The sequence below is a fragment of the Canis lupus genome, chromosome X, assembly GCF_011100685.1.
Source record: "Canis lupus familiaris isolate Mischka breed German Shepherd chromosome X, alternate assembly UU_Cfam_GSD_1.0, whole genome shotgun sequence".
Classification (NCBI taxonomy): domain Eukaryota; kingdom Metazoa; phylum Chordata; class Mammalia; order Carnivora; family Canidae; genus Canis; species Canis lupus.
Genome location: NC_049260.1, coordinates 84,207,273 through 84,229,929, shown reverse-complemented (window position 1 = coordinate 84,229,929; position 22,657 = coordinate 84,207,273). Strand labels below are relative to the sequence as shown.

Below are 22,657 nucleotides of genomic sequence, written 5' to 3'. Positions count from 1 at the left end.
TAAACATGTTATAATTATTTAAGTGTCCATATGTTTGTCTTTACTTCCCTCTAAGTTAGTAAGCTCTTTGAGAATGGAGGCCAGATCTTATTCTTTTACACTGCCTGACAGAGAGTAGAATAGTCTGTTTTGGATTTAATTTTAAAGGAGAATAGTAGAAAAGAGTAGTATACCTAAGGGAATCTCTCAGCTGATTTTTAGATCGTACTCTCTCCAATATAGTCTGTGCTCTTGATTATATGCGAACTTGTACATTTCTATTTAGTAAACATAGCTTCAAAACAGTGAAAAGATAACACAGGGGATGAGAGGAAATATTTACAAACGCTTATCAGACAGGGCACTTTTATCCAGAATACATAAAGAACTGTTACAACCCTGTAATAGAAAGACAATGCAATTTTAGAATGAGCAAAGGATTTGAATAGACATTTCTCTAACGACATAAGAATGGCTAATGAGGACATGAAAAGATGCTCCACATCAACAACCATCAGGGAATGGCAAATTAAAATCACAATGAGATACCGTTTCACACCCTCTAGGATGGCTTTAATAAAATAGATAACAAGTGTTGATGAAGATGTGGAGACATTGGAACTCTCATTGCCACCACTGGCAGGAATGTAAAATAGTCCAGCCGCTGTGGAATCTAGTTTGGTAGTTCCTCATACTGTTAAACACAGTGTCACCATCTGATCTGGCAGTTCCAATCCTAGGTATGCACCCAAAAGAATTGAAACCATATTTTTCTTTCTTTTTTTTGAAACCATATTTTTCATACACAAGCCTGTAAATGAAAGTTCATAGCAGCATTACTCATAATAGCCAAACCAACCCAAATGCCAATCATCTGAGGAATGGGTAAACAAAATGTGATGTACCAATACAATGGAACAGTATTCGTCCATAAAAAGGAATGAAATACGGAGACATTCTACAACAGGGATGGACCTTGAAAACATTACACTAAGTGAGAAAAGTGAATCACAAAAGACCCGGTGCTGTATAGGTCCATTTATATGAAATGTATATGAAGAGGCAAACCTATAGCAAATAGATTGGTGGTTACTTGGGGCTGAGGAAGGGAGGCAGGGATGGGAATGGCCACATGCTAATGGCTCCAGGGTTCCTTCTGGGGGTGATGCCAACGTTACAGAATTAGATTGTGGGGATAGCTGCACAACTCTGTGACTATATTAAAAACCACTGAACTGTATACACGGGCGAATTCTGTGGTTTGACCGTCTACGAATGATGTCTCCATAAAGTTGTTAAAACAATAATAGCCAGTATTTAAATAGCATCTATTGTGTTACAGTCTTCTAAACCTCCTAGATGTAGTAACTTATTTAATCCTCACAAAACCCCCAGAAGGAAGGTACTTTTACTGCCCCTATTTGACAGATGCAGAAATGAAGTCACACAAGCATGAAGGGATTAGCCAAAGGTCTCACAGTGGGGAGTGGTGGAGGTAGAATTCTAATCCAGGCCGTTTGCATCTAGAGTGTTCCATTCTTCCATGCTTGCCATCTCTCCATTATTCTGCTGGAGCGAGGAAGAGACAATCTTCACAGACTCAGACTAGGCTGAGAGTAAGGGTAGGGCAAGTTAACTAGCAAATAAGAGGGAAAAGGCTACAGAACAAACAAGGGGAATGGATTTATAAACATTTTGGCACCACAAGCAATTTGGTTACTCCTTCTGCCCATCCCAGGAAGAGTATGCACTTTGTACCTAATATGTGGGTGACTGTGTCTGATGAGCTATACGGGAGGCAGAGGGTGTCAGAGTAATCTGTACAGAATGGACTTTACAGTGATTCAGCAGGTCATGTCTGTTGCTTTCTAGAGGAGGGCACCCCAGTTCAGAGTGATCTATGAAATGGAGTGGAGATGACTCACATTTTCCTCTTGATTCCTAGGAGTAAATGGAATTATAATGCCTGCCAGACTCCCCTAGAGCCCCAAGTTTCAGAAGATAGCTAGGTTCATTTATTCTAGCACCGGTATTTATTAAGCTAAATGGGGGGGGGGGGGACACAAAGTTGATGATGATGACCATTTTTGCAAACGTCCGCCATGTGCTAGGCTTTTCAGGTTCTGACTTATTTAATCCTTAAAACATCACCTTTGGGTAAGTATTATTATCACCCTATTTTACAGATGAAGAAGCTGAGATTCAAACCCAACTTTCTCTGACCCTGGTGCTCTTTCCACTATAATATACTCCCTCCCACCAATATTTAATGAGCCCATACTTACACAAGTCACTACAGGGTAATACAAAGGTCCTCTCCTCAAAACACTTATAAACCAGCTGAGTAGATAAGATATAAAAAATATTAAAGCAAAAGTTAAATAGTGCTATACCAATAATATACTCATATAATATGATAATGTAGGTATGTTATGTATGTATAAATATGCTCTCTATATAGAAACAACACAACATTAGGAGAGATGGGGATGCCCACTATTTATTCGACAGGCTCTGTTCTAAAGGTTTTGCAACTATGATCTCATTTATTCCACTTTATAGGTGAGGAAGCAGGCAAAAGGAGATGAAGTCATTGGCTCAGCACCAGATAGCTGGTAAGTAACAGTCAGGACTCGAATGTAAGCAAGATGCCTCCAGAGCCTCATCTTCTAGTCATTACATTGGATTTCCCTAAGCGCAGTACCATAACGAAGGTTTGGGGGGAAAATGCTAGGGGACCCCAAGGAAGAGGGCTATTAATCTATCTGGGGCAGTCAGTAAAGGTTTCCCACAGCATGCAAAAGTTGTGTTGGGTCTTAAAAGAGGGTAAGAATTTACTGGTGCAATAAGAGGAGAAAGGGTGTTTTGAGCAGAGGGAACAACATGCTCATGAACTTCTGCAAAGACCTAGTTTATCTGAGGAACATTGAAAAGTTCAGTATGACTGGAGGCTAGAGTATGTTGGGATGACGAAGAGGTGGGAAGAAGCAATGCTAGTGGAGGATGAGACTGGAGAAGTAGGCTGGGCAGTCAGAGTGAAGGTATGCACAGCAGAAGAATGAATAAAAGTGAGCTGGACCAGGATGTCGACCGTGAGATTCTCCCTCTTTTTTTATTCACTCTTGATTTTTCCAAGCCTGGGCAATGAGTCTTGCTAATGGAAAGGAGATGATCCATGGTGGTAAAGAAGATTATCATGGAGAAGTCTCCTGGAAGAAAGAGTCTCATATACACACTTGAGAAAGAGACATTTACCCTCCTCTAATCTACCATTAGGTTAAGTGCAAGCATAGGTTAATCAATACCCACTCAACTACCATATATACACACACGCTGGGAAGAGGGATGGTTCTGAGATCAGGAGGAAGAAGCTACTAGTTAGCTTGTTTCAAGAGTTTCTCACCTGAGGTCTAACTCCTTAGTTGTCCCTTCATCGACAGGCCTGGGGGAAGAATATCCTTTGGTTCCTTTGCTACTTCCCTGTGCAAAACTAAGAGAGTTCTACTGTGTCCTATGGGCAATGGACTGCCAATGAGGGTTTATAAGCAGGGAAGTATTAGGAGGCTCAGTCTTGAGGTTGATTGGAGCCTGAGCTACAGGGAGGAAGGGACTAACTAGAAGCAGGAAGCCTAGTCCAGGTGAGAGAGGATATGGAGTTTAACACCATTGACCCATTGGTGGCGGTCAGGAGAAGTGCCTCAACTCAGGATAGGCTTCCAAGGTAGACTAGCAGCCACTTGGTGACCAACTGACTACAGAGAATAAGGGAAAAGGAGAGAGGACTCTGGGACACAGCCAACTATTCTGACAAGTGAATTTGACAAACTCATCACTTTGGGAGGAGATTTGTTCACACTTGGCTACTTCCTGCGTAGTCTTCTAAAGCTAGTGAGCTTGCCTTGGTTGTCTGACTGTGTTGACAGCAAAGCCAGCCATGGGTTACACCCTTCCTTCTTATCTCCTTTCTCTTTTCTCTCATTTAGTCTAGAACTCCATGGTTCTCCTCGGCCTCCTTTGTAGGTTCTCTTCTGCTCTTGTAACAAAAGGAATCGGAAGGGGCAGCCCGGGTGGCTCAGCAGTTTAGCGCCGCCTTCAGCCTGGGGCGTGATCCTGGGATCCCAGGATCAAGTCCCACATCAGGCTCCCTGCATGGAGCCTGCTTCCCTCTCTGGCTGTGTCTCTGCCTCCTCTCTCTCTCTTTCTCTCTCTCTCTCTCTCTCCCCCTCTCATGCATAAGTAAATAAAATCTTTAAAAATTAAAAAAAAAGGAATCAGAAAGTCTGGAAACGTCATTTCCACACCGCTCCTCCATGTCTCCCAGGTCCTCACTAATGGTAGCACTCTGGGTGCTGCTTCCCTTCCTCTGTGATTGGGACCTTGCTGACTCATATTCTGTTCAATAGAGTTCATTATAACCCACCATGCTCTTTCTTCCTAGACTTGTACATAATTATCTTGTGTTTGTGTGTGCTTTGTTTCCTCTCTGTGTTTTTCCACATGGCCTTCTGAATTTTTGCTACAGCATTTAAATACAAAGAGAAATTTCTTACTGAAGCATTGGCTTGGAGTGAATAAATTCTTTGCTAAGAGTTTATTTGCTAACATTCTTAGCAAAGAATTTTTTTAAAAGACTATCAACACCATAGAGGAGCCATGGATTCAGACCCAAATCATATTTATCTTCCTCCAGCACATCTGTCCAGGCCACTATCCTACTCCAGATGGTTGGAAAAAAGGTTGATGGAAAGAAGTTCATGTTTCTAAACCTTGTAGGCTCTGGCTGCAACATAATTTTGCAACCTTAACTCCTACTACTCTATATGTAGCTCTTCTTTTCCCATGCTTGTCCTTGCAGTCATGTTATTCATGCTAGCTTTCTTTCTCTTTCCCATTCCCATCTGTTGAAATGCCAGCTGCTCCTTTGTGTCTGGAAGGCCTGATTATGGTTAGGAATCAGAACTGGCTTTCAAAGCCAGATTTACTGCTTACTGACCGAGTGATCTTGGGCAAGTCATTTCCCCTCACTGAGACTCTTTCCTCATATGCAAATGCAGATCATAGTAATCTATTCTTAGAGGTGTAGTGAAGAATAAATTATATGACACAAATAGGTACACCTACTGAAGGGTCCATCACATAGTAAATGCTCAATAAATTATTGAATGCCTAAATTTCAGGGGATGTGGCAGACCCCCCCAAAGGCCATCCATGTATTTCAAAACAAGGAATCCCTGGAGTTTTATTCATCAATATTGGAAAGTCTACCTGAATGAAAAATAATATATTTGCTCCCCCATTTCCCACTGTCTTCCTCATCGCTCAAAAGTATGCTCGCATGTGACACACATGAACATGTGCACGAGTATATGTGAAAGAATATGTGCTGGGGGGAAGGATAGGTATTTACCTCAGCAACTACATTTCAGAGTGAACTGAGGAAACAAGACTTGTTTTCAAAATAGGTAAAAACCACTCTAAGGCCAAGAGTGGACATAGAGGAAAAAGTAGGGTTTAGCCGAAAACCATGATGGGCTGCATGGTTCTCCAGCTCTGAAGTTCCAGCTCATCACTGAAGGAAAATGAAGTCTCTTGAAATGAAGGAGACAGCCTGACAGAAGACTTCTGTGTCTTACAATTTAAAATAACACTAAAAGAACTGCTGAAAGAAGATCCTTCTCTTTTTTTGTGTCTCATAGAGAATTAATATCAGATGGAAATTAGAATCTTCCCAAACCATTTACTAAGAAAGTAGGCCACAAAAAGGCTCTTCCTGTGAACTATCATAGAAATGGAAAGCAATCAAGAATAGAACACCAGGGAGCAATTCAAAGGTGCAGTGAAAAGGGGATGGAGGTGGGATGATACTGAATATCATGAAAGAGCAAGCCTGTTGTTAAAAAGGAAACCCAGGGAGGGGCCTCAATATATCATCTGAGGTGTGAGCACAGCAGTGGGAACAGAGCATGAGAGTGAGCAAGGAACATGTAGAAGGAGCTGTGCTTGGTGTTAAAAGCGCACATCCCCCGGGGGCGCCTGGGTGGCTCAGTGGGTAAGTGTCTCTTGATTTCAGCTCAGGTCACTACCTGAGGGTCACGATATCAAGCCCCATGTTGGGCTCAGCTCTAGGCATGGAACCTACTTGAGATTCTCTCCCTCCCTCTCCCTCTGCTCCTCCCTAATCCCATCCCCCTCTAAAATAAAAGTCCATATCCCACTAGATTGGCAGAGCCAGCAGTGGGGCACAGCAGTTGTCATTTCAGTGTCTCTAAGGACCACTCAAATGTGTCTTCCCAGAGAACAATTCCCAGAAGGGATTTGGGTGCCCCCCAGGGCACAATCAATTGGTAGCTGATTGGCAGTTGTGGCCATAATCATACCCTCCATAGGGCTCTTCATAAATTGTTATTATTCATGGAAGTAGAGTTTCCTGGGGGGCACTATAATCACTCTAATCAGCACGACTCTTCAATTCATCAAATTCAACATAGTATTGAGCCACCCAGTATGTATTTGTGCTATGCTAGCACACCCAGGATCATTCGTTTATTGAGCACCTACTATATGTCAGGCATTGCTGTGAACCCTGGGAATAATGTAGTGACCAAAACAGACAAAAGAAAAAAAAAACCTGCTCTCCTGGAGTTGATTTAATGAGGTCAAAGAAGAATAAAGCAAACTTATGCTACTGGGCCTCTCTGATACACCAGGCACTTTACATCCATTTAGTCTGGATGAATCTATGGAAAGATTTATAGTACCATTTTACAAAAGAGGAGACGAAAGCTCAAACAGATTCAAAACCAGGCCAAGCTTACACAGCCAAATAGTAGTGGTAGAACTGACATTTGAAGCCACCCATGTCTGTCTCATTCCAAAATCCACAAATTTCACCTTTTCAACTTTTTGACCTTCCACAGACCCTTAGGGTCAATTTCATCATGCTCAAGATTTAACTTTTAGAGACCACTGACAAACAGCCAATCATAAATGCCCAGATTATTTAAAGTTCAATGGGTTGGCCAGACCGTGGGGATATGGAGATGACAAGGCATAACCTCTGTCCTTTAACTCCTTTACTGAGTAGGTGGAGAGGCAATCTAGCAGAGTGGTCAAGAGCCCAGGTGTTGGGGAAAGACTACCTGGCTTCAAACCCTAGATCTGCCTCTGCATCATCTTGGGCAAGTTACTTAATTTCTGTGCCTTAGTTTTCCCACCTATAAAATGAGAATAATAAGTACCCACATCACGTAGGAAGTGGTACTGCAGGTATTGAAGAAGATAATAATAGCCAACACTTACATACTACTGATGATGTGCCAGGCACTATTCTAAGCAATTTATATATGTTAGCACTTTGATGTTGACCAGCAGTTCTCGAAGTGTGGCTCAGGGAACCCCTGGAGATCTGTGAGGTCAACAGTATTTTCATAAAAATACCAAGGCCGGTTTTTGCTTTTTTCACTTTCGTATTCTTACAAATGTATAGTGGAGTTGTCCAGAGGCTGCATGATGTGTGATCTAGCAATAGGTTGAATGCAGAAGCAGATGGGAGAATCCAATTATCTTCTCTTCATCCAAATATTAGAAAGATTTGCAAAAATAGGAAACAATGCTATTATCCTCACTATATTTTTGAGGAGTTTTGGAAAAAATAATTCTTTCTCATAAAAATGTTATTTGTATTAACATATGCAATAGGTTTAATATTGTCATTTAAATTTTTTTATTTTTTAAAAGATTTTATTTATTTATTTGAGAGACAGAGAGGGAGGAAGAGGGAGCACAAGCAGGGAGAGGGGCAGAGGGAGAAGCAGACTCCCCACTGAGCAGGGAGCCCAACACGGGGCTGGATTCTAGGCCCCTGAGATCATGACTTGAGCCGAAGGCAGACACTCAACCAACTGAGCCACCCAAGGGCCCCATGTGTGGCACTATTATCATTTTAATAAGATGATAAATAAATATATTTTTTAAATTTCTCAGTTTTAGGGCACCCGGGTGGCTCTGCGATTGAGCATCTGCCTTCAGCTCAGGTCATGATCCTGAGGTCCTGGGATCGAGTCTCACATGGGCTCCCCACAGGGAGCCTGCTTCTTCCTCTGCCTATGTCTCTGCCTCTCTCTCTGTGTGTCTCATGAATAAATAAATAAAATCTTAAAAAAATAAAACAAAAAATAAAATTTCTTAGTTTTAATATATAACAAACTTAACATTGACAAATATAAGCCAAGTAAACAAATACTCTTTGAGGTCCTCAATAATTTTTAACCATGTAAAAATCCTGAAGCCAAAAAAATGCAAACCTGTGGTACACATGACACCCGAAAAGCATTCAGCACATGCCTGACACATAGTAAGCACTCAATAAATGTAAGTTGTTAATCTTATTATACCTATAGCCATGATAAGCTCCCTATGATGAGTGCCTTAAAAGAAATGCTAAATGCTGTGGAATTTCATGGATAGGTAAGCTCGAAGCCAGCTGACATCCTAGAAAGGCTTCTTGAAGTAGGTGGGGGAAGCCTGGGTGGCTCACCAGTTGAGCGTCTGCCTTCTGCTCAGGATATGATCCCAGGGTCCTGGGATTGAGTCCCGTATCTGGCTCCCTACAGGGAGTCTGCTTCTCCCTCTGCCTATGTCTCTGACTCTGTGTGTGTGTGTGTGTGTGTGTGTCTCATGAATAAATAAATTAACTCTTTAAAAAAAATTTGAAGTGTGGCACTAGAGAATGAAGAGAGAACAGAATGGAGAACAGAGAACTCTGCGGGGGTGGGGGAGAGGAGGTGATCCCAGGTGGAAGAAACCCTGAAGCAGGAGAACAGAGGGGGTGCTCTGGAAGCAAGGAGTGGTCCAGTTCAACTGAAGCCAGAGGAAATGGGGCAGAAGAAGAGTCATGGGAGAAAAGGCTGAAAAAGATCAGTGCAGCCAGGAATTGAGGAGATCCTTGAATGTCAGGATGAGGAGTTTGTACATTACTCACTAGTTAATGGGGAGCCACTAAGGGTCTTTAGACAAAATCTGAGGTTTACAGAGATGGCTGGCAGCTATGTTGAGGATCATTTAAAGAAGAAGAAGCTGGATTCAGAGCAACTAGTTAGGAGGCTTTTGCCACAGTCTAGGGAAGAGAGGATGAAAAACCAAGCTAGAGTAGTGGCCCAAGGAATGCAGGAGAGAGGAAAGATGAAAGAATACAAACATCTATTAAATAGGTAATTATTCATTGAGCTTCCGTGACCTCCTCTGTCTTCCTCTCCAACATTAAGGACCTCCCCGGCCCCAAAGATAGGTCATATTGGAAATATTTCATATTTATGGCACCAAAGCTGTGGTAAACAGTAGCAAAGGAAATTGGGCAGAGCCGGCATGTCAGATTTCAAAATGAATGTCCACGGAAAATCAGGGAGCTTGAAGAAAAGGATGAAAGTGGAGAGATACTGGAGGTGAGGGTAGATATTAAAATCCTCACTCTCTGTACAAATTAAAATGGGTGCAGATATATGACTTAGGTAATCTAGGGGAAAGAGAAGTTATGAGTTGAGCCCAAGGCCAAATGAAAAGTATTTTTTTTTCAAACAAAAGCAAAAGAAATAGTCCACCCGTCCTGAGTAAGAAACTGCTGTGAAGCACATGGACATAGGGGGATGGAGGGTGGGGATTAGTGTATAATAGTTTCAGCATTTTGCCCAGTTAATTAATGGTTTGGTTGGGGTGTTATTAAAAAGAAGAAAGAAAAGAAAAGAAAAGAAAAGAAAAGAAAAGAAAAGAAAAGAAAAGAAAAGAAAAGGAAAGAAAAGAAAAGAAGAAAAGAAAAGAAAGAAAAGAAAAGAAGCCAAGCTATTCAGTGATTTAGTTCAATGTTCCCGCAGTCCCCACAGCATTCTCTCTGCACTGTGTAAGAAACAATGAAGTTCCTGGAAAACCATGGGCATCTGTGCTCTGCTATGCTGGCTATTTCACAGAATCATGAAGACGTGGGACAGAGGTCTTGCAGACAGAGCTGGTGGCTCTTGAGAGTCCAACCGGCTAATGTGTATACTTCTACTGGGCAGGAATAAATTTGATTCTTAGTTCTGATAGTTAGCATTGGTAAAACATTCCCCTGGCAGGATTTCCACATTGGGCCTAAACAGTCCTCGTCTGTGAAGGAGTGTGTTCAGGGCTAGGGGAAAATCCCACAAGTCCCATTCTTCTTCTCTTTCTTCTTTTTAAGAATTTATTTGTTTATTCATGAGAGACACAGAGAGAGAGAGGCAGAGACATAGGCAGATAGAGAAGCAGGCTCCCTACGGGGAGCCCAACGCAGGACTCGATCCCAGGACCCCAGGATCATGACCAGAACCAAAGGCAGATGCTGGACCACTGAGCCACCCAGGCATCCTGAGTTCCATTCTTCTTGAAGATTCATGGTTATTACCATCGCCTAGTGGCTCTACTCAAACTTCGCCCCCAGCCCACCACCTGGATCATGCTGACTGGGGAGACCACAGTGGAAGTGAGTTTTTGTGTCTCTGGCTGGGTCTGGCAGACTTGTCTACTGAGCTATTAAGTGATCAACAAGAAGCAAATGACCAGATCCATCCCTCCCACATCAGTAACAGAGAAAGCAATGGCTTGCATTGATTGAGGACTTACTGAGTGCCGTGGACACTTGGCTTGATTCATCTCACTAAAACCTCCCCACAACCCTGCAAGGCAGGTACTATGGTCATATCGTAGGTGAGACAACAGTCTCAGAGAGGGATTTTTTAAATGATTTTTCTTTTGAAGTAAGCTCTGCACCTAACGTGGGGCTTAAACTCACAGCCCCAAAATCCAGAGTCGCATGCTTTTCTGACAGAACCAGCCGGGTGACCCAGTCTCAGAGTTTTAAGTGACTCATTCAAAGGCACACACTAGCCAGGAAGTGGCAGAGTTAGAATTTGAACCCTCACCTCCTGACTCTATCATGTCTCACCACCACGAAAAGAGTTTCTTTCTTGTTTTCTCCTGACTGTGCTGCTTCACAGGGTAGAGCATGTTTTGATGATCATAGCACCATGGATCCCTCTGAGTCACCTTGTAGAATTCCTACTCATCTGATGGCCTCTGAGGTGTTACGTTAGTCACCCTGGGAAGCTACTCTAATCCAGTCTGGTCTCAGACTGGGAGAACCTCAGATTCAGCTCCTGTCAACTACTCTTTATAACATTCCTGTCTAGAAGTCTGCTAACTTCTGCTTGAAAATTTCCATTCCGAGCTAGCTTTGTGGACATAGGGCTATTTCATTTTGCACTGCCCCCCACCCAAATTATGCAGTGGTCCTGCTTCTAGTGGAAAAAAACCTCATTAGCTCAGGAAGTAGCCCCTTCCATTTTTGGACTACACCGTCTCTTAGCAAGGGTGTTCTTATGGTGTAAAGAAATCTGTGTATCTGGAGGTTCTTCCCACTGGCTTCAGAGACAGACTTGAGATACAATTTCTAGCTCAGCAACCTCCTCTCTGTGGCTATAAGCAAGTGATTTTCACCTCTCTGAACTTCAGTTTCCTTGTTTCTGAAATGGCAATACTCTTACCTTCTTTGCAGGTTTTTTTTTTTTAAGGACAGATAGGACATAGCACATTGGAGGTAGTCAATGAATGGTAACTGAAATTAACATCGTTCATGACCCCTATCATAAGTATATTGAGTACAGAGTACAGAACATGGTATAGAACACAGATCCCAATGTGTTCTTGCCTCAATGGGGAAAATCACTCTTAAAAAGTCTTATATTGTCACTATTCTTCTTACTTTCTATACTAAGAAAACTTGATATCATCAGCCCACTTATCATTTCACCTTGAAAGTACAGCAATTTAATATAATCTAGTTTAACAAAGAATACACTCAATAGCAGTTGTAGTATTTTACCAGGAGATTGCTTGGTGTTTTAATTTTGTATAATAGTTTTTCATCCCTAATCTCATCTTAACCTCACAATAGCTCTATGGGGCAGGCAGGGTAGACATTAGTTCATATCATCTATTCATTCATTCATCTATTCCATCACTCTCTCCTGAAGCTCTACTATATGCTAAGTCCTATACTCAGGGCTAGGGTTACCACAGTGAACAAAGCAATTATGACCCTATAGAGGTCATATTCTAGTAGATTTGCAGATGAGGAAGCTAGCTTCAATGTTTATGTAGTATCTGTACTAGGTCACATGCATTGTAGGGGGTAGATGTGGGATCAGACTTAAGGTTTTCAGATGCTTACTTCAGTGTATATTCCACCCTCCCAGTCCATTTCTTATTCCCCTTCATTCATTGCCTTCCTTTCTAAACATCGCCCAGGGGTTCAAAGTCAAGTCACTCTAGTGTCCTTGAAGTGTCTGCTGATCTTGACTACTTGTCTGGATAACCTGTCAGTAACCCAGAAGCAGAACTTGGATTGGGTTACTGGATTGGCTTGGATTACTTCAGTCAGTCTTCCTGCTCATTCCTGGATTAATTCACCCTTTCTTTGGCTAGGTAATGTAGAATTCCCTCTTCAAAAGCCTAATGTGACTCTCAATTGCCCACATATGCTATCAAGTTCAAACACTCTGCCTGACTTTACAGCTTTCTATTATCTGGTCCCACACTGCCTTTGAACCTTATCTCTTTATTCCCCCACCTTTCACACATCCATTCCAAGTTCATTTCTGAGCCTGTGGCCTATTCACATACCTCATCACACTTGTTACCTTCATCCCACGGAACTAGATGCTCGCCTTTGTCCCTTCCATCTAAAGTAAGTCCTACGTAGCCTAACTCCTACTTCCTTCATGAAGCCTTCTGTAAATGGCTGCAGCTCCCAAGGATCTCATCAATAACTAAGTAGACTTACACCTGGGTTTTAAAATTAATTGCCCAAGTGCAAACTAAAGCAGATAGCCCTTCATTTGAAAAAGTCCTGGGGATTTAAATTGGCTTCATGCTTAATATGAATCAATTGAAATGATGCAGTTACAAATATATAAGTAAATAGATAGCTGGACGCAGGGTGCTTGGGTGGTGCAGTCGGTTAAGCATCCGACTCTTGGTTTTGGCTGATGTCATGATTTCAGGGTCGTGAGATCAAGCCTCGCATTGGGTTCCATGCTTAGTGCGGAGTCTAAGATTCTCTCTCTGCCTCTCCAATAAATAAATAAATAAATAAATAAATAAATAAATAAATAAATCTTTTAAAAAATAGACAGTGAAGGATGGAATCTCAGCCTGTACTAGAAGAAATATCATGCTTAGATTGAAATAATTACTGGACTCACTAATTCACTCATTCATGTAAAAAACACTCATTTCTTTTCAATGTGCAGACCCTTTGTTCCAGAAATACCTTTCAGCATTATTTATCTATGGAAAGTTTTATGATACTCCCTTGATGTCCTGAAGTCCCACCATGATGCATCCAGGAGTTATCAATTTGTCTTCCTTTATTCTGCTTAGGACTAGGTATAGGATTTTAACCTGAGGACTCATGTCTTATCAATTCTGGAAATACTCAGCCATGTCTCTTCAAACATTACCTCTTCCTATTTTATTTCCTTCTGGAATTTCTATTAGATGTATGTGGAGTGTCTTAGTCTATCATCTGTATCTTTTAATTTCTGTTTCATACTTAGCATTTTTATAGTATTGTGTTATACTCTATGAATATCTCAGCTCTATTTGTTATGTCACTAATTCTCCCCTCTCTTATGTCTTATTTGTAGTTTATTTTTTTAAGATTTTTATTTATTTATGAGAGACAGAGAGAGAGAGAGTCAGAGACACATGCAGAGGGAGAAGCAGGCTCCATGCAGGGAGCCTGATGTGGGACTCGATCCTGGGTATCCAGGATCATGCCCTGGGCTGAAGGTGGTGCTAAACCGCTGAGCCACTGGGACTGCCCTCTTATTTGTAGTTTAACCTGCCAGTTGACTTTTTTTTACATTTCAATGGGAATTTGAGCTAAGGTCTTCCAATGCTTGTCCCACATTTTCTATATTCTTCATTTCTGGAACTTTTCTTCAATGTGTATTTGTGTATATATATTCTTGCTTTATTTATTCTGTTTCTTTTTGACCTCTTAAAGCCTTTAAAAATACAATATTTTAAAACCTGTTTAGATTGCAATAGTATCAAGGTACCTGGATAGCTCATGGTTGAGTGTCTGCCTTTGGCTCAGGGCGTGATCCTGGGGTCCTGGGATCAAATCCCACATTGGGCTCCCCGTGGGGAGCCTGCTTCTCCCTCTGCCCATATCTCTGCCTCTCTCTGTGTGTCTGTCATGAATAAATAAATAAAATCTTTAAAAAAAAAGATTGCTGTAGTATCTTTAGTTCCTTAGAACTGAATTCTCCCATTTGTTGTACATACTAACTCTTGTTGTGGGTTTCTTCACGTTGCTTGATAATTTTCCTTTTGAGCTTCTTTTCTGTAGGAGCTGTATTCTGTGAGAATTTGAGTTGTAGAGGTGACCTTATCAGCAGTTTTCCATTTTCTTCTACCAGAGATCTATGGTGCTCCTAGTTCTGGACCAGCTTCTATGAGAATTTCTCACCTCAGAGTCTGTGAACTCTGGGTACTATGGATTCCAGTCTTATACCAGTGGGTGGCTCAGACTTACATTTTTAAATTTCTTATGAGTATATTTCTATCCCATTCTAGGGAAGATGGCCTATATCTTGTTTGTGGACACTCAGTATGGCATAATAGCTCAGAGCATGGCCCCTGGATCTGAATCTTCTATCTGCCACCTTCTGGCTATATGACCTTAAGCAAGTTATTTAAACATTTAATTCTTTATTTGTAAAATGGGGTTATAATAGCACCTGCTTCATGGGGTTTTTGAAGATTTAGCAAACTATTATATGCAAAACATGTGGTAGAAAAGTACCTGGCACATGGTAAGCACTAAATAATATCTGTTATTCTTGTGTCCCTGGCTATTGGGCAAATCTGGTTTCAATTCACAGATGAGGCAGGTCTCTTCTGCTCCTTGTTTTGTGCAGGAAGCACAATTCTATTTCAGTTCCAAGTCCTTCAAAGAACTCAAAACCTCCATTTCTAAAGCACATTGTCTGGCCCCATTATTTTCATTAGTCATGAAACTTCAATTCCTGCTCATTGTTGTGATTTTGAGTTTTATTTTATTCCTGGAATCTGGGGGTTTTCCTTTCTTGCCTCTTGAGTTCAGCTGCATGTTTTTATGGTTACATTTTATTCAGTGGGTCTCTGTGTTTGGAGTTGTGTTGCTAATAAATAGTGAACAATAGCAGATAAGCTAACTGTTCAATAGTAGGGCATTTGTTAAATAAATTGTAGTACATCCTTCAAATGGAATACAATGCAACCAGAAAAATAATATATGTCTATATAGTTATATGATCTGGCAAAGGATACACCTATATTGCATTATTAAGTGAATAAGCAAGGAGCCAAGAAATATATGTCTATACATTTATGCATTTGTATGCATAAAAAATGTGCCGGAGGGATGTGCACCACAACCTTTTACCCTGGTTACTTCTAGCATAGATGTAAGGGATAGACCCTTACTTTTACTTCACTTTTTCCCTTCTGTTATAATTTTAAAAAATAATGTGCAGACATCTCTTTTTAAAAAGCAAATAATTTGAAAGAATCTCAAAAATTACTCCCTCTCCGATTTCACCCCCTCAAAAGAAAGATAAATAACATTTACCAATCATCCACTTGGCCAGGAGCTGAAATAATAATGATGAATAAGCTTCATTCCTCCCACAAGAAGCTAAGATCTAATGAGAGAGATAGCCATAAATAAGCACAGAGTGCTCTAAGAAATGTTCGCAAGTAGGCAAGGGAATTCCTGACTTTGTCAGAGGGAAGGGCACTCAGAGAAGCTTCACAGAGGAGCTGGGGCCTGAACAATGTAGAGTTCATCAAGTGATAGAGTGTGGAAGGTGTGAAAGGAGTACTGACAAACTATGAGTTCCAAATTTTCAGACTTGCCAGTTGCCAACCCATGGGACAAAATTGGCCTGCAAACATCTTTTGTCTCACACCTGAGCTACCTCACCTTTTTAAAATTAGCTACCTACCCCTGAAGACATTCCGGGGGAAAAAATCTATTTTAGAGCTGGTTCAACAGAGGACAAAACAGATGGGTTTGGAAACCATGTCACATTAAGGGTTCAAGGACCTAAGCCACTATAGCCCCAGAAAAGAGATAGCTTAGGAGAACATGTCTTTCTTCAAGCCAATCAAAAGCTACTCACAGAAAAGAGAGAGTAGATTCATTCTGTGCCATCCCTTCATTCATTTGACAAATATTTGTCGTATGTCCGTTATGTGCCAGGCTCTGAAAGAACTGCTCCAAATAACCAAATTAGGACAAAGGAGTTATACATGTCAGGAAGGCAGATTTAAACTCAGGATAATGATTCCTAACCATTTTAGGTGTCAGTGCCCTTTGAACCTGATAAAAGGTATGGGCCCTCTCTGCTGAAAGATGTACCTATACACACACACGCAAAAATCCACATGCAATTTCAGGAAGCCCATAGAGCCAGTGAAGTGCAAAGATGGACTCCAGGTTAAGGATTTCTGGAGAATAGGACAGCCACACAATAGATAACTATGCAGCCATGGCAAAGAATGACCTAGGCATCAAGTGAGAAAAAGAAAAAGTACCAAATAGAGCACGTAGTTTTCCATAAAAGGATTATACACACACAAGTATGTAATGTATAATGTACAGGTTACTTTTAGAAAATTACAAAAAACTGGCAAAACTGATTGCCTCCAAGAGGGAACTTGGTGGCTGAAGACAGATGGAAACTTTACCTTGTACCTTGAGGCAGATGAGGGACATGATCTGACCTATGTTTCTAAAGGATTTGTGTAATGATCCTGGTTTACAGAATAAGGGTAGCTTAGAGTAGAGTGGTAGCAGTGTGAGGTGGTGGAATATACTTTTCACTACTTGTTCCCTGAACATTTGGCATTTTGTATTATGTATATTTAATACCTATTCAAAAATATTGTGAATCTTAAAAGGGCTCTTGGCAAAGATCTTTCTAGGAATTAAACTCCTCTATGGAGCATTTTGCTTCAGACTATATGGAGCTTCCTGGCAGTCCTCATGTAAACACTAAGTTCATCCCTAGCAATGTGGTATTGAGAAGTCCTACACTTGGAGGGGGGTTGCTTTAGGTCATGGGAGTGTTCTGTCCTCACCAGAAGATGCCAGTAGTCTAAGAACTCCTAGTAGATTAAAAATCACTCTTGGTCTACTTGACAGATATTTATGGAACACCTATTATGTGCTAGGCACCACGTTAGGTATGGAGGAACATAACAGTAATAAAATAAGTTCCTGCATTCCCAAAGTTTACATTCTAGCAGTGAAGGCAGATAAGGAACAAGCAAGTAAATATCATTGTATAGAAAATGGTAAGTTAATAAGTATTATGGAGAAAAACAGCAGTGTAAAGTGATATGGAAGCATGCAGAGAGTGGCAATTTTTAAACAAGGTGGCCAAGGAACTATCTCTGATAAGGTGTCATTTGCACAGAGATCTGAGGGAAGCAAGTGAGTAAGCCTGTGGCTCTAGAGGGAAAGAAAATTCTAGTTAGAGAGATCAGCAAAGGCCTGTTGGGAGTTATCTTGGCGTGTCTGAGAAATAGCAGAGTCCACATGACTAGAGTTGAGTCATCAAGGGGAAGAGTGGTAGGAGTTTGGGTCAGAAAGATAACAAGGAAGAAGACACCTCAAAGAGAATCATATAGATCTTTCTAAGAACTTTGACTTTTACTGTGAACAATGTAGAAAGCATGGAAGGGTTTTAAGCAGGCTGGCTTGGATGAAAGGAATAGCAGAGGAAATGGTGAGAACTGTTCAGATTCTAAATAATTTTGTAAGATACACAGTATTGTTGATAGATTGAATGTTGGGTGTGAGAGGAAAGGGGAGTTAAGGAAGACTCCAAGCTCGTCCTGAACCTCTGGAAGAATGGAGAAAGAAGACTGTGGGAGAAGCAAGTATAAGGAAATAAGTCACTTTGGTTTTGGAGAATTTCAAGTTGAGATGCCAGATAACCTAAAGGTCATACAGATGAGGGAAAGCCTTGGAAGAAGACTAAAAAAAGAGTTGCCAGTGGAGTAGGGGGAGAACTGAGGAGGTGTGACATTCTGGAAGCCAAGTGAAAAAAGTGTTTCAAAAAAAGGTGATTGACTTTGTCAAATGCCACTATTGGGTAACGTACAATGATGATACAAAAGCGATCATTGGATTTAACATTGAGGATATATTGTTGACAGGGACATGAATCCTTTTGGTGGAGTGATGGGAGGAAAAGCCTGATGAGAGAGGGTTCAAGAAGGAAAAGGAGGAGAAAATCTGGAGCTCATGAGCAGAGACAACTCTTTCCAGAATATTTGCTGAATGGGGGCTATAGCTGAAGTCAAGTGAAGAATTTTTCTTCTTAACATTGGAGGTGTTGTTTTGGTGGAAGAAAAATTGCTGATGTCACAGAAAGAGGGGAAAATGATAAGAGCAATTATCTTGATTAGGCCAAGAGGGATGGATTTTAGGACACAAGTAGAGGAGGTCAGTCTTTAGTGGAATCACAGGCAGCTCATTTAGAGTGACAAGAGGAAACATAGGTCATGTGAAGACAGACAAGTAGGTTTGTAGAAGTCTGTGTCTCTTCTGATGGTTTCTACTTTCTCAGTGAAATAGGAAACACAGTCAGTAGCTCAGAGGAGTGGTAGGGGGAGAGGTGCTAGAAATTTGAGGATAAGGAGGGTATAGAATGGCCATCCAGGAAAGTTCAAAAATGACTAGATGAAGGAAATCTAGTGAAACTGGCTGGTAAGTCTAAGGGCCCACCTCAAATTGGTGGTCATGGATCTAAAGTGAGACTATTCAGCACGGTTTTAAGTTTTTATACAACCTTGTTCAACTGCTGGGGCAGGTTTAGAATAGACAGAGTTGGATTTAACCAAGATTAGATGTCTGTCACGTGAATATGATGAGGGCAGAGAGGCAAGGTAAGCCAGGGTATATACAAAAGAGTGGATATAATGATGGATACAGAATCTGAGCCATACAAAGCAGAAAACCAGGATAGCAGGGGGCAGAGGGATAGTACTCTATCGTTCATCACGTAACTGTTTTCTCTTGCTACTTTTTTCATAGGAGGGCTAAAAAGTGTCCATTTGTGTTAGCAAGTAGGACTACACCAGTGACCTTAGAGCAGTGTTCTCATGCTTGTATTCCCCAGAACCACTAGCCCCTCCTTACCATCTCTGTGAGTGAGGTCAGGAAACTTAGAATACTCCATGTCCCTCATCCCTCTCTTGGAGATCCGCTTTGCCTGTTAACATATTAAGGACTCTGAATATTCTGGCAGTTGGGAAACTACTTTTGATTAACCCAGTGGCTGACAACTTTCCTTGTTCGGAGGGTTACTTTTTATGTACTTCTATCAATGTCCATTCCCAGGGACTAATACTCCATGGAACACACTTTGAGAAATACTAACTTAGGAAGCATCCTGGGGATTGGAAGCTGAGTCGTAGGCCAAAACCTTACTGCAACCTTTTCCAAGGCAGGAACCCACGCCCTCCTCAGGCCATCTCACTCTGCTGCAGCTGAGCTGGCCCCCAAAGACTTGGATTCTGTCCCATTCCCCTTCAGCCAAATAAACCTGATACTGCCAGTACAGCTGACTCCCTAGTTTTCATTCAGCTGCAGTTCTTAGAGTTGTATCTTAAATAATTCAAGAGATATTGTTGTGACAATGCACTGGAAGCAGAATGAATGTTTATTAACCACTTCCTTTCATCAGGCACTATGCTTGGCATTTTACATATATTTTCTCATTCACTCTTCACAACAATACAGTGAGGAAGCATATGTTATTTAAAAGACAAACATCCAGGAGGGGCACCTGGGTGCCTCAGCTGATTGAGCATCTAACTCCTGATTTCAGCTCAGGTCATGATCTCGAGATGGAGCCCCGTGTGGGAAGCTTGCTTAAGATTCTGTCTCTCTCCTTCTCTCTTTGCCCCCTCCCCCTCTAAAGAAATAAATTAAATACATACATACATACAACCAGGAAAATCACTGGCAATCAGTCTTCTTTTTTTTTTTCTTAAGATTTATTTATTTGAGAGAGAGAGAGAGAATGCAGGGGGAGGGGGAGAGGGAGAGGGAGAGAGAGAACCTCAAGCATACTTCACACTGAGCTTGGAGCCTGACACGGGGCTCAATCTCACAAACCTGAGATCATGTCCTGAGCCAAAATCAGGAGGTGGAAGCTTAACAGACTGAGCCACCCAGGTGCCCCTTCAACCAGTCTTTTTTTTTTTTCCCCTTCAACCAGTCTTCTTTAGAAGCTTGTTGCCTAGAAGAAAGGAAATAGGCCTACTTAAGAGTATAACAATGTGTTCATCACAAACAGATTGGAAACCCTAGGAACATTCATAGAAAGAGAATGTTGGGACTAAAACACACCTGAGAGATCAGTTTCAGATATGAAAAAGAGGCTATTGCATCCTCCCAAAAGTTATTACATAAATGGTCTCAGGAAAGATAGATTAAGAAATTTTGCCATAACTGCTTTGATTTAGATCAAGCTGTAGAAAATTATATTGTCATATGAACTAAATCTATAGATCATGCAGCAGGAATATGATACTATAATTGGTTTTTGGCTGGAATTGCTAACGAATGTTGGAAAATTTGGTCTTTGTTTCAATGTTGTAGGGGCTTGACTTCACCAGAATGCATTGGTTCTCAAACCAGAATGTGTATAAGAATTACTCCAGGTACCTGTTTTAAAATGCAGATTCCTGGGCAGCCCTGGTGGCGCAGCGGTTTAGCACCGCCTGCAGCCCAGGGTGTGATCCTGGAGACCCGGGATCGAGTCCCAAATCGGGCTTCCTGCATGGAGCCTGCTTCTCCCTCTGCCTGTGTCTCTGCCTCTCTCTCACTCTCTCTGAATGAATAAATAAATATATCTTTTAAAAAAAAGAAAAAAATGCAGATTCCTAAGCCCCATCTTCAGAAATACTAATCCAGGGAGCACCTGGGTGGCTCAGTTGGTTAAGCACCCAACTCTTAATTTCAGCTCTGGTCATGATCTCAGGATTGTGAGATCCAGCCCTGCATCAATCAGGCTCTGTGCTGGATGTGGAACCTGCTTGAGATTTTCTGTCTCCCTCCCTCTCTTACCCTCACACTCACTTCCTCTTACCCTATCGTAAAAAAAAAAAAAAAAAAAAAAAAAAAAGGAAATACTAATTCAGTAAGCCTGATGTGATGGTCAGGAAATTGGCATTTTTAACAAGCTCTTTGGGCAGCAGTTAGCAGTACACTGCTATGTGTGGTCCACCAATTGACCAAACCTGAGAAACACATCTCTGGGGATACTGTCTTCCTAATCAAGGTGTAAGCAAACCAATCTCAACTAGTTATCTGGAGCAGTTGCCCTGCAAAGAGATCAATGTAGAGACACAGGAAGTCCCTCATGTTTCCGGATCCCCATTTTCTACAGAATCTCATCTTAATGTGATAATGAACCCTTAGATGCATTTTCTTCCCTGTGACTTGATGGCAGGAGCTGAGGCTCAGAAGGAAATACAGTGCACACCATGAGGTGTCTTTCTGGGACATAACATTCTGGTGGAATCAAAATTCCTTATGTGAGCTCTTAAGTGATCAGAGATTCTTCCCTGTACCCAGAAGTTGGTGGCATTTCATTATATTGTGGTCACTTTTATTTTTTTTAATTTTTTTTATTAAAATTTTTTTTAAATTTATTTATGATAGTCAGAGAGAGAGAGAGAGAGAGAGAGAGAGAGGGAGACACAGGCAGAGGGAGAAGCAGGCTCCATGCACTGGGAGCCCGATGTGGGACTCGATTCCGGGTCTCCAGGACCGCTCCCTGGGCCAAAGGCAGGCGCCAAACCCCTGCGCCACCCAGGGATCCCTGTGGTCACTTTTAGAGTAAAGAAACAGACATAGCTTGTAGGCTGTGGGTGCCTATATCCTGAAGGGATTTGGTCCTTATAGCCAAGATCCAATCCCTAGTTCCAAAGGTTCCAAAACTCAACTTTGTCAGTTTTAATCAGGAAGTAATTAGGCTCTGGGGGACGAATTTCATCTTGATAATGAACTACAAAGCAAACTTATGTCAATCAGTGCATCCTCATCCCAGTTGGAAATCTAATTAGGAAACTAAATAAAGGCAAAAGGCTTTTCGGTGGAGGCAGCCTAGTTTAGTGAAAAGAGCCAGGATTTTGCAGTCAGAGAGATCTAGGTTAGAATCCCAGCTAGGCAATGTCCACAATAGCCAAACTGTGGAAGGAGCGTCGGTGTCCATCAAAAGATGAATGGATAAAGAAGATGTGGTTTATGTATACAATGGAATATTACTCAGCCATTAGAAATGACAAATACCCACCATTTGCTTCAACGTGGATGGAACTGGAGTGTATTATGCTGAGTGAAGTAAGTCAATCGGAGAAGGACAAACAGTGTATGTTCTCATTCATTTGGGGAATATAAATAATAGTGAAAGGGAATATAAGGGAAGGGAGAAGAAATGTGTGGGAAATATCAGAAAGGGAGACAGAACATAAAGACTCCTAACTCTGGGAAATGAACTAGGGGTGGTGGGAGGGGAGGAGGACGGGGGTGGGGGTG

At 41.5% G+C, this 22,657-nt stretch overlaps 1 protein-coding gene across 1 annotated transcript in view; it reads left to right on the top strand.

Moving 5' to 3' along the window:
* AMMECR1 (AMMECR nuclear protein 1) overlaps positions 1–22,657 on the top strand; it is a 232,220-nt gene that overhangs the window by 54,627 nt on the left and 154,936 nt on the right. The window contains exon 3 of the mRNA XM_038588072.1: positions 2,542–2,594. The gene's annotated coding sequence lies outside the window, so the exon portion shown is untranslated. The remainder of the gene's footprint in view (positions 1–2,541; positions 2,595–22,657) is intronic.